We start from the raw sequence: 12,491 nt of genomic DNA, 5'->3' as shown, positions 1-12,491 counted from the left end.
AGTGTTAAGCCCATTATTTTGAGGCAAAACAAAAAACTCTAGGTTCAGGGACTAAAGCCCCCCTAAGATCCAATGTGGTAAAAAATAAATAAATAAAGGCTGTCAAAAACACTGCTCGGTTGGCAGAGGACACGGAGGTAGTATTCTAGGTATAAGCTATTATGAATTGTTGTCCATTATTGTGAGGAAATAGATTTCTTGTGAAGTATGTGGTCTGACATTTACTTTTCCAATCATCATGGAGATCTGTTTAGCCAAATATGCTTGTATATAGTCCCAAGATATACACAATTTGTTTACTAAAAGCAAAATAAAAGAGTAGTTCCTATAAAATCAGAGTTTCCTACAGCTTTTTGTGAGGTCCCTGTAGGGGGGTCCCCTGGATTTTGTACATTTTAAAGCTAAATTCATCTGGTGGCTCCAATGCAGGTTCAGCATACACATTTAAAAATTATTAATAATAAAAAAGAAGAGCTGAATTGGACCTGAAATTTAAAGGGAACTCCTCTTTTTAGTTCATATAAGTGTCTCAGTCTAAATTACATTTACAGTAGTGTTTTAGGAAGCCAAACAATTAGAATATAATAACAAAAATACAGCTAATAATATATGTCGCTGACGAGCTGATCAGCTTCAGCTGTGGCTCGTTAGCTCTGCTATTTAAAGGTGCCATAGAATGGAAAACTAAATTTACCTTGGAGTAGTTAAATAATAACAGTTTAGTACATGGACATGACATACCATGAGTCTCAAACACCATTGTTTCCTCCTTCTTATATAAATCTAGTATTTGCAAAAGACCACCGAAAAATAGGTCAATTCCAACATATACCCGACTGTTACGAAACAGACTTGGGGATCGTTAATAGTTAACTTACGCCCCCAACATTTGCATCGCCCAATCATCGATAACGTCAGCACATCAGTAACACAAGGCAAGCCACAGAAGGGACACGGTTAGCTTAATGCTAGCGCTAGCCTGTTACATTGCAATACAAAGGATTTCACTTACCACATAAACAGAGAGATGACTGTGCTGATGATGGTGAATGATGGAGAAATAAACGTGCTGATGATGGTTGATGATTTACAGATCTTGAGAAATGAGCAGCTCAACTATCGTGGTAAGAAGCAGTCCTTCCCCTGCTGAAAAAAACAGCTAAAACCAGCCTAGGCTGGTTGGCTGGTATTAGCTGGTTTAAGCTGGAAGTAGCTGGTTTTAGCTGGTCTCCCAGCCTGGCCAGGCTGGTCAGGCTGGTTTTAGCTGGTGGTTTTCCAGCCTGACCAGCTAAGACCAGCCTGACCAGCCTGGCCAGGCTGGAAAAAAGGCCAAAACCCCTCTAAAACCAGCCTGCCGACCAGGCTAAAACCAGGCTGGTTGACCAGCTAAAACCGGCCAACCAGCCTAGGCTGGTTTTAGCTGTTTTTTTCAGGATCTGCATTGTAACTTTACACAGAGCACATGCGATCACAAATGAGACTAAAATGTCGGCGATTCAAAACGGCAGATTCAACAAACCGCATATTAAAAGCGGCTAGAGCTCCTAATTAAATATATATTTTCATCCATGTGCGAGCTATAGAGTTGAGCCGGTCTGTGAAACATCCAATCAGAGCAGAGCTCATTAATATTCATGAGGCTTCCAAATAACAGCATTTCATCCAGGGGCAAATTCTAGGGTTGTAAACGGACCTGTAAAACCATTTCTGGAGATTTTTTGCCCTTTCCTATGCCAAATACTATCTATGTAGATATCAGAGAACAATTTTAAATATTCTCTCAATGCATTCTATGGCACCTTTAATGCCTGTGTGTTGTCAGATCGTTGGTGTTTTCGTTGTGTTCCTGGTTGTTTGTTTGGTTCTCTTTTCCTGATTTTCGCCTCCCGTGGATTCCCGGTTTCGGTTCCTGCTGGATGGTTGCTAGTCTCGCGGAAGGGACACGGCTGCCCATCTGCGTCCCTGCGCTACCAGGATTAACTCTTTGCTGCACTATTTTCATGTTACCTGCACCTTTCTTGTATTTTTGTATTGTTATCAATAAACTGTCACTTTTCACATTTGCTACTGAGTCCTCCTTTGCATGCCGTAACAGAACAATCTGACCAAGTATGGATTCAGCGAATGCATCGGCACTACAGGATATTTTATCCTCTAACAACGCTCGTATGGATCGTCAGGAGGAACAGATGTTGGCTACGGGACGAGCCATGCAAGCCCTGGTAGTGCAGGTGTCCGAGCTCACCAACCAACTGCAAGAGCTGAGATCGCCCACTACACCACCCTGCCGTCTGTGTTCCTGCATGATTTGGCTGACCGTATTCAAAGGGAGATTTTCACACTGGAGTTACCCACAGATCTCGATGGACTAATCACCTTGGCTCTTCGGGTTGATTTACGCCTACAGTGACGTGACCAGCTAGTCTACCAGACCCCTGTATCGGAATTCCTGGGGCACGTTGTCAACATTTCCAGCAATACGGTCAGTCCAACATCTGATTACGAACCCATGCAGGTGGGTAGAGCTCGGCTTTCCCGGGAGGAGAGGGACTGGAGGAAGTCCAAGGGACTCTGCCTGTATTGTGGGACAGCGGGTCACTTTCTGATTGACTGCCCAGTAAAAGGTCAGGCCCGACAGTAGTACGGAGGTTACTGTCGGGTGGGCTGTCTCTGGAAGAATCCTTGTCTACTTCTCTCCTCCCGGTAAACCTGCAGTGGGCAGCCAGAGTCCACAACTGCCAGGCTCTGCTGGACTCCGGAGCTGAAGGTAATTTTATGGACCTGTACCTTGCTCAACACCTTTAGATTCCTATAATGCCTCTCAACCATAAGATCTCCGTTAATGCTCTTAATGGACAGACACTTCCCAGCATAACTCACACTATTGGCCCTATCACCCTGATCACTTCTGGGAATCACACGGAGGAACTTACGTTTCTGCTCACAGCGTCCCCTCTTGTTCCCATTGTCCTTGGTCATCCCTGGCTGGTTCACCACAATCCTAGGGTGGAGTGGGGTCATAACTCCATCTCTATGTGGAGTGACACTTGTTATGCTTCCTGTCTTTTGTCTGCCTGTCCGTCTGTGTCTTGTTCTTTGTTGCAGAATGAGCCGGTGAACCTGTCTAACTTTTTTTTGGTTTACAGTCCAACGTTATTTGATGGGGTCATTGTTCTAACGTGGCTTGTCATCTAGGAGTTAATCGCACTAGGTTTCTCATTAGACAGCAATTCTGGTGGCGTTCCATGGCTCGTGACATCCGAGATCTTGTTTTGGCCTGCTCTGTTTGTGCTCGTGGTAAGACTTCCAATCAACCCCTAGAGGGGTTACTTCAGCCGCTGTCGGTCCTTTCGAGACCCTGGTCCCACATCGATCTCGATTTTGTTCTCGATTTTGTTCATCGCTCTCGTTTTTGAGCCCGAGAGACTCTTCTCCAGGTGGGAGCGCACACCAAGGCTCCTGCCGATCGCCACCGGTCAAAGTCTCCCGTCTACGTCGTTGGTCAAAAAGTGTGGCTTTCTTCCAGGAATATTCCACTCCACTCCGTTTGTAACAAACTAGCTCCTAAAGTCATTGGCCCATTTACTGTCACTAAGATCCTTAGCCCAGTGGCAGTCCACCTCTACCTTCTTCCAGCACACAGGAGAATTCATCCCGTTTTCCATGTCTCCAAATTGAAACCAGTTTTTCATTCACCCATTAAACCGCCACGCCTCGTAGATGGGGAACCTACTTATTCGGTCAACCGTATCCTGGACTCTAGGCGGAGGGGACGCAGATTTCAGTACTTGGTGGACTGGGAAGGTTATGGTCCGGAGGAGAGAAGTTGGGTTCCTGCTAGGGACATTCTGAATCACTTCCTCGTATTGATGATTACAATCAATGGGTAGGTTCGTCTGGGAGCGCCAGGAGGTGCCTTTCTTGTATTTTTGGATTATTGTCAATAAACTGTCACTTTTCACATTTGCTAATGAGTCCTCCTTTGCATGCCGTGACAAAGAGATAAACCCCTTAGCTTTTATTTTTGGTGGATAATGTCTGTGAAAGCAGGTTTACAAACGCATCTCATTTTATAACTAGTGAAATACTGTAATCATCTGCCCATCAAAATGTTGAAAATTATGCGACTGTTGTTACGGCCTATAGCCATTTTAAAGCTCGTTAAATTATATCATTACAAAAATGACACAGGCCGAACATATAAAAGAGTCACAACGTCTGGTGTGAATTTCGAGACGCCTCCATTTATTCTTAAATGAACAAAAATCCAATCAAACATTCAAATAACAAACAAGAATTCAAAAAGGATGTTTACCAAGCTAAATCAAGCAAATCAACAAAAGAAATAATATCAGTTAACGGGTAGTAGCACTAAGGAACAGAACGCCTGACTCCACCTGTTCTCGGAGTAAAGTTCTTACCTGACTCCCGCATAGAAAATAAAACAGGTGAATCTTCCGGACAGCTGCTTCCCTCGCTCAGATCTTACTAACTAAACACAAAACGTGCGCTAACAAACAAATACGCTACCCGCTACTGATAACGAAACAAAGGATTACATCTTAAATAACAAAGTTACAAATTAAACCCAAACATAAAACAAAACATAGCCCCCAAAGAGGCGAAGGGAAAAAGGCGCCCTCGAGAACAATAGAGCCGAAAGAGAGAGCCACGCCATTGTCGCCTCGCAGCCTATTTATCTGGAATCCCTGATGACGTCACGCAACTCTCGAGGAATAGGGACTCCCCCTCAACGCCACCTAGGGACTCAGACACAAATGTCACACAGAGACACATAACACCCTCACCCTTAAGTGAATAAATTGTAGGAATACAAATGGTCTTACCTGAATTTTTCAACAACAATTTATTCTTATTAGACACGCGATAAAGCGTCAGCAATGACATTATCTTTACCCCGAATGTGCCGAATATCCAATTCGAATGTCTGTAAAAACAGACTCCAACGCATTAAACGTTGGTTGTTGTTTTTCATTCGATTCAAAAAAACTAAAGGGTTATGGTCTGTGTAAACGATCAACGGATACGTGACAGAACCCACGTAGACATCAAAATGTTGGAGAGCAAGGACAAGTGCGAGTGCCTCTTTCTCAATCGTGGAGTAGCGTTGCTGATGTTTATTAAATTTCCGAGAGAAATAGCAAACGGGATGCTCGACACCAATTTGATCACATTGAAGGAGCACAGCTCCTGCACCAGTGTCACTTGCATCAACAGAAAGCAAAAACGGAAGGCGAAAATCAGGAGCAGAAAGAATTGGATAATTAGTCAAAAGCGCTTTAATCTTTTCGAAACTCGTTTGACACGATTCTGTCCACTTAAATGGTACCTTAGGGCTAAGGAGATCAGTTAAAGGAGAGGCAACAACAGAAAAATTTTTACAGAAATTTCTGTAGTACCCAACCATTCCAAGGAATCGACGCAATTCACGGCGAGTAGTAGGCACAGGGAAATGGGTGATAGCCTCCACCTTAGACTCAACAGGCCGAACTTGCCCGCCCCCGACAATCTTTCCCAAATATGTCACCGTAGCTCGTCCAAAATCACATTTCGCCAAGTTGACCGTAAGATTAGCAAGAGACAAACGATTAAACAGGGTATCAAGCTGTTCAATGTGTTCCGACCAGGACGCACTATAAACAACTAGGTCATCCAAATACGCCTCCACATTATGCATGCCTTCGATAACACAGTTTACCAACCTCTGAAATGTGGCTGGAGCGTTTCGTAAACCAAAAGCCATTACTGTATAATTAAGGAAACGGTCAGGTGTAACGAATGCAGAGATCTCTTTTGCGCGTTCCGTCAAAGGCACCTGCCAATAACCTTTGAGCAGGTCTATTTTTGTTACGAAAGCAGCGTTTCCGACACGATCCACGCAGTCTTCCATGCGAGGCAAAGGATAACTGTCTGATTTCGTAATGGCATTAACGCGTCTAAAATCGGTACAAAAACGAAATGTGCCATCAGATTTTTTTACCAGCAAACAGGGTGAGCTCCAGGAGCTAAAGCTGGGCTCAGCGATGTTATTTTCAAGCATAAAGGTTACCTCTTTTTGCAGCTGAGCACGCTTTTCGGGACTCACCCTATATGCATGTTGTTTTATAGGCAATGAGTCGCCAACATCGATATCATGTTCGACCAGTGAAGTACGAGAAGGAACATCAGAAAATAGGTTACCATAAGTCTGAATGACATTTATCACATCAGCGCGTTCGGTAACAGTCAAATGGGAAAGAAACGAATCAAGATCATGAATTATCTCCGAATTTTTCAACCTTCCTGCCACCAACTCTGTAGAGGGAAAATCAACATCATCCTCCTCTAGTGTAGTCAAAACAGCGGCACTATCAGAAACAACAGGGGACAATGGACAGGTCGAAGGTTCAGCACTGGACAGCTCCTGCTTTGTGATCACCAAGGAATCTGTAGGTGAGACAATTAACACAGCCGACTTTTTTCCAGACGAATCCGGTTGCCTCTCAAAGTACGGCTTAAGCATGTTAATATGACACAGACGAGTTTTTTTCTTTCTATCTGCTGTCAATAACACATAGTCAAGCTCACTCACCTTCTCTTTCACCTGATAAGGACCGTAATAACGAGCCTGTAGTGTAGATCCAGGTACTGGCAACAGCACTAACACTTTATCACCAGGAGAAAAAGTACGAAGTTTAGCACCACGATCAAAACGTTTTTTCATTCGTTGTTGCGACACCTTCAAGTTCTCTTTGGCCAACTCACATGCACGGTGCAATTTCAAACGAAACTCGGAAACATAGTCAAGGACATTGCTTGAACTCAGTTCGCTAGACCAGTGATCTTTGATCATTTTCAGTGGGCCACGAACAGTGTGTCCAAACACCAGCTCGGCTGGGCTAAAGCCCAAAGACTCCTGTACTACCTCCCTCACTGCAAACATGACCATAGGTACTCCTTCATCCCAGTCTTTCTGGAATTCCAGACAAAATGCACGAAGCATTGATTTTAAAGTCTGGTGGAACCTCTCCAAGGTTCCTTGACTTTCTGGATGATAGCAACTAGAAGTACTATGTTGGATATGCAACTGATCCAGAGTCTGCTTAAAAACACGTGACATAAAATTCGTACCTTGATCTGACTGGATAGTACGCGGAAGGCCAAACAATGAGAAGAACTTGATAAGTGATTTCACGATCACTGGTGCAGTAATTTTCCGCAAAGGAATTGCCTCCGGAAAACGTGTAGATGTACACATTATTGTTAGTAAATACTGATTTCCGGACTTCGTACGAGGCAAGGGACCGACACAGTCAATCATCACACGCTCAAATGGTTCACCAATAGCTGGAATTGGATATAACGGAGCAGGTGGAATAGTTTGGTTCGGTTTTCCAATTTTTTGACATACATGACAGCTTCGGCAGTAATTTGCTACATCGCTTTTTAAGCCCGGCCAAAAAAAATGTCGGAGCACACGATCGTATGTTTTGTTTACTCCTAAATGACCGGCAAACAAACCGTCATGTGCAAGTCTCAGGATTTCAAAACGATATGAGGAGGGAACTACTACCTGCTTAATAATTTGCCATTCATCAGCAGCAGATGAATTTGATGGTCTCCACTTCCTCATCAACACACCATCTTCAACAAAGTATCCTTGTGATACACATTCGAGTTGCTCAACAGGAACAACAGTTTCGAAGAGGGACGACATTTTCTCATCTTTCCTCTGTTCAGCAATAAGCTGTTCGCGTGACAGAGACAGTTTATTAAGCACCATAAAATGTTCATCTTGATTCTTGACGGCGATGTCCAAACCATCAATAGAGTTTGAACACGTCACTTCCCCAGAATCTGAATTAGAAAGGAACGTATCATTCAAATCAAATTTCCACTCATCTTCCGGCTTACGAAAGCTTTTATCTTTCAGTCTCTGTGACATAGCGCGAGTAACAGCGCACGAAGGAAATACCTCCGGGTATTTCTGAGCTAATTCATCAGGAGTAACGCAGGGAAGAGGAACGTTAGTTACCTCAGGGCTAGCAAAAACTTTTCCTCCCGCTAAGTCATTCCCTAAAATAAAAGTGACATCTCGAACGGGAAGACACGGTCGCACTCCAACAACAACGCGGCCGCTAATAAGGGAGGACTCAATTTCAATTTCGTGCAAAGGCACATTCACGAAGCCCATCTCAAATCCCTGTACTAAGACACTTGAACCAATAGAGCTATCCTCAGACAGCGGTAATATTCCTTCCAGAATAAAACTCTGCGCAGCTCCTGTGTCACGAAGTATCCTGACTGATTTTCGCGAATTCGAATTACCAGCCAAAGATACAAATCCGTTCATTATAAACGGCACATACCCCTGTTCTTCACACACGTCAGCTTGCGAAGCTAACAACTCTAATCCTTCTACCTGTGGCGAGGACGTCATCAATAAACCTACTGGTTTAGGGACACTATTTTTCTTTTTGAGTGCATTGCACTCTGCAATAAGATGTCCATGTTTCTTACAATAGAAACAAACAGGTGAGGACACAGGCTTAGAACTATCCACTTTATCCGCGGACAAAGTGCGCTCAAAGTGACGTTTTGAGAACCGACGACTACTACTAGCAGATGAAGATTTCTGCGCAATATTAAACACGTTCTTATGTGTCAGAACATATTCATCAGCTAGAGCAGCAGCAGCAGAACATTTGAGAACCTTTTGCTCATTTAGATAGGTTGCAACGCGTTCTGGTAAGCAGTTTTTAAATTCTTCTAAAAGAATTAGTTCACGGAGCTCTTCATAAGTTTTTACTTTTAAAGAAGCACACCACCGATCAAACATTGATTCCTTCTCGCGAACGAATTCAACGTAGGTCTCATCATCAGTTTTTCGATAATTACGAAATTTTTGGCGGTAGGCCTCAGGAACCAGTTCATAAATTCTAAGAACGGCAGCTTTTACTTGTTCATAATCAAGAGACTCTTCCACTGACAAAGAAGAATAAGCTTCCTGGGCTTTCCCCACAAGAACACACTGCAACAACATGGGCCAAAATGTTTTCGGCCATTTAAGATTGCTAGCAACACGTTCAAAAAGAGCAAAGAATTTATCTACCTCTTGTTCTCGAAAAGGAGGAACCATACGTATATTACGACTCACGTCGAAATCAGAAGCATCCGTTACACCCCTTTCACGAGCTCTCAATTCGATTTCTTTGAGGCGGCAAGCTTGTTCCATCTCAAGCTTTTTTAGTTCAAGCTCATGTTTCTCACGCTCTCTCTGTCTCTCTTTCTCACGCTCCCATTCTTCTCGTTCTTTTAACAACGCTCTATCATGCTCTTTAGCTTGTAACTCTAATTTCCTAACTTGCAAAGCAAGATCTTCTGAACTACCCTCACCTAGTTCAGGAAAGTCCTCCAATTTTTCCTCATCACCGAAGATACCTTGCTTATGCAACGAATTAACAAGCAAAACCTGCAATTCACGTTTAGATAACGTATTACGAAAACTAACCTTATAATGGGAAGCAATTTTCATAAGATCAACCCGGTTAATTTGGAACAATTCCGCTTGCGTCGGTTTCGCAATAAAATCCGTTAAATCAAACATGATAGACATCTAAAGTTACAACGAAAAGGAAACTATGAGCAAAAATTCACACCAATCGAATGTGACTCAAAGTTTACTAAGAAACGAATTAAAGTGTGAACAGATCAAAAAGATCACACAAAGTCACACCAAAATCAATCCCGGACGAGCCCCCAAATATGTTACGGCCTATAGCCATTTTAAAGCTCGTTAAATTATATCATTACAAAAATGACACAGGCCGAACATATAAAAGAGTCACAACGTCTGGTGTGAATTTCGAGACGCCTCCATTTATTCTTAAATGAACAAAAATCCAATCAAACATTCAAATAACAAACAAGAATTCAAAAAGGATGTTTACCAAGCTAAATCAAGCAAATCAACAAAAGAAATAATATCAGTTAACGGGTAGTAGCACTAAGGAACAGAACGCCTGACTCCACCTGTTCTCGGAGTAAAGTTCTTACCTGACTCCCGCATAGAAAATAAAACAGGTGAATCTTCCGGACAGCTGCTTCCCTCGCTCAGATCTTACTAACTAAACACAAAACGTGCGCTAACAAACAAATACGCTACCCGCTACTGATAACGAAACAAAGGATTACATCTTAAATAACAAAGTTACAAATTAAACCCAAACATAAAACAAAACATAGCCCCCAAAGAGGCGAAGGGAAAAAGGCGCCCTCGAGAACAATAGAGCCGAAAGAGAGAGCCACGCCATTGTCGCCTCGCAGCCTATTTATCTGGAATCCCTGATGACGTCACGCAACTCTCGAGGAATAGGGACTCCCCCTCAACGCCACCTAGGGACTCAGACACAAATGTCACACAGAGACACATAACACTGTAAAAAAGTGTAACATGCACATGCAGAAATGGAGTTTACTGCATTCATTGTGAACTGAGCCATTCTAAGGATGTGAAAAGACTGCATCATGAGCTGATTGCGTGAACAAAGTGTGAGCTTTGCTTTACAACGCGGAGCACAAACAGACTTGATAAGGGGATTAAGCCATATTACTTTTAGTTATAGTTCGTAATAGATACTTTGCCAAATCAATGGCGCAAAACAAAACGTTAAAGAATTTTTATGGTATAATAAAATGTTTAATGATATTTTTGGTTTATCATGAAACTCTGGTGGGCTGCCACAGTCCAGTTAATGAATGGAAAACGCTGAAAATACTTAAGACGTTATGAAATACTTAGATAAGAGGTTATGATTGATGCGCCATTTGCTAAATTGGTTATTTGTGAATATTAAAAGCATTTACTTATATGGAGACAAATTCTATCACCAATCACTATAGCCAATGTGGGCCTTTTGTCCCAGGCTCGGGAATCAAAGACTCTTGCAGGAAAGTTATGAATTAGGCACACGGATAAAAGACAGTCTCAACAATAGCCATAGCAAGTTTAGAGTCTCTAACTCAAACTCTCTAGTGCCACCACAAAGTTTCACTCATGTTTATGCAAATAACTTTTGAACCATAGAAGGAAAAATATTTTTTCTTCTGAATCCTTGGCTCAAATGAACACTAAAACTTACAAATGGCAAGGTGAAGTTTTTTTGCTAATTATAATAGTTTATAATAGTTCAAAACTACTTTTTCAAACTCTGATTATCTTCTTACTGACAGAAAGTAATGGTTTTGTGTTGATATACAAAACGTTATCGTTTAATGCAAACAAATTTGCTGGAATTATGCCAAACTGCATATGAGGCTGTATCTCTGCAAAACTTTGACATATTGACACCAAACTTTGTGTGTGCCATTGTCATCTCACACTGACCATGCCACACCAGTTTGGTAACAGCGTCACCTATTGGTCAAGAGTGCCAAATCAATTATTAACAATTAATAATGACATTTTTAAAAACACTTTTCAGAACTTTTAAGCATATTAGCCTATTGTAATCAAACTGATCTCTATATATTTCTTGGGTAATGCTGACAACATAGATACCAATTTTGCCATAGTTAGCCAAACTTCATGTCTGCCATTTTGATTTACGTTGAAAAACTACTTTTTCAAACTCCTCCTAGACTATTGGTCTGATTTTTACCTAAATTGAATCAGATCATCTTTAGACTGTGCTGACAAAAACTTATGGATTTTGTGTCAATAGACAAAACTGCTTTTGTATAGCACCGCAAAAAATTTGAGGACTACAGACTATGTCTGAGGCTGTATCTCTGCAAAGCTTTTACATATTGACACCAAACTTTGTGTGTGCCATTGTCACCTCACACAGAACACACCACATCGATTTGATAACAGCACCACCTATTGGTCAAAAGTAATAAGCCATTAAATCATATTACTAGTGGTTATATTTATTTTTTGTTCATAAAAAGCCATTTTGACTAAAATGATCTTAAAATGGCTCCAATTACTCATTGCTGCAGTTGGTCTGGTGCTTATAATAATATATAATAAAATAATAATAAAAGAAAAAATAACCTAATTTAAAATATTAACAGAAACCACAACAGTATATCAATGATACTGAAACAATACGTTCTCTCTTTTATGAATGTGCATTACAATCCTTATGCATAATTTGAAACTTGATTCAAATTGATTCAAATGTAAAACCAATAACACAAGATAAAAAAAGAGAGAATCAAACCTATTTAGGAAGAAATAGGGTCATGAGAACTGAGAAAATCATTATTTAATATGCACAGAAAATGTCTTGTATGATTAAATGGGCTTGTGCCTGTACCATCTGTTCTGCATTCAGTTGCTAATTTGTGTTCAATTAAAACACACTGACATCCATTATTCATACTAGGCCTGCTTTTGTTAGTTTGCGTTTTACAAAGATAGTGTTCATCTTCACATAGGCAATGATTGCATTGATCCAGCTCACCCCATTAAGCTGACTTGAGAT

The sequence above is a fragment of the Garra rufa genome, chromosome 5, assembly GCF_049309525.1.
Source record: "Garra rufa chromosome 5, GarRuf1.0, whole genome shotgun sequence".
Lineage (NCBI taxonomy): Eukaryota > Metazoa > Chordata > Actinopteri > Cypriniformes > Cyprinidae > Garra > Garra rufa.
Note: the sequence above shows the minus strand (reverse complement) of the source record.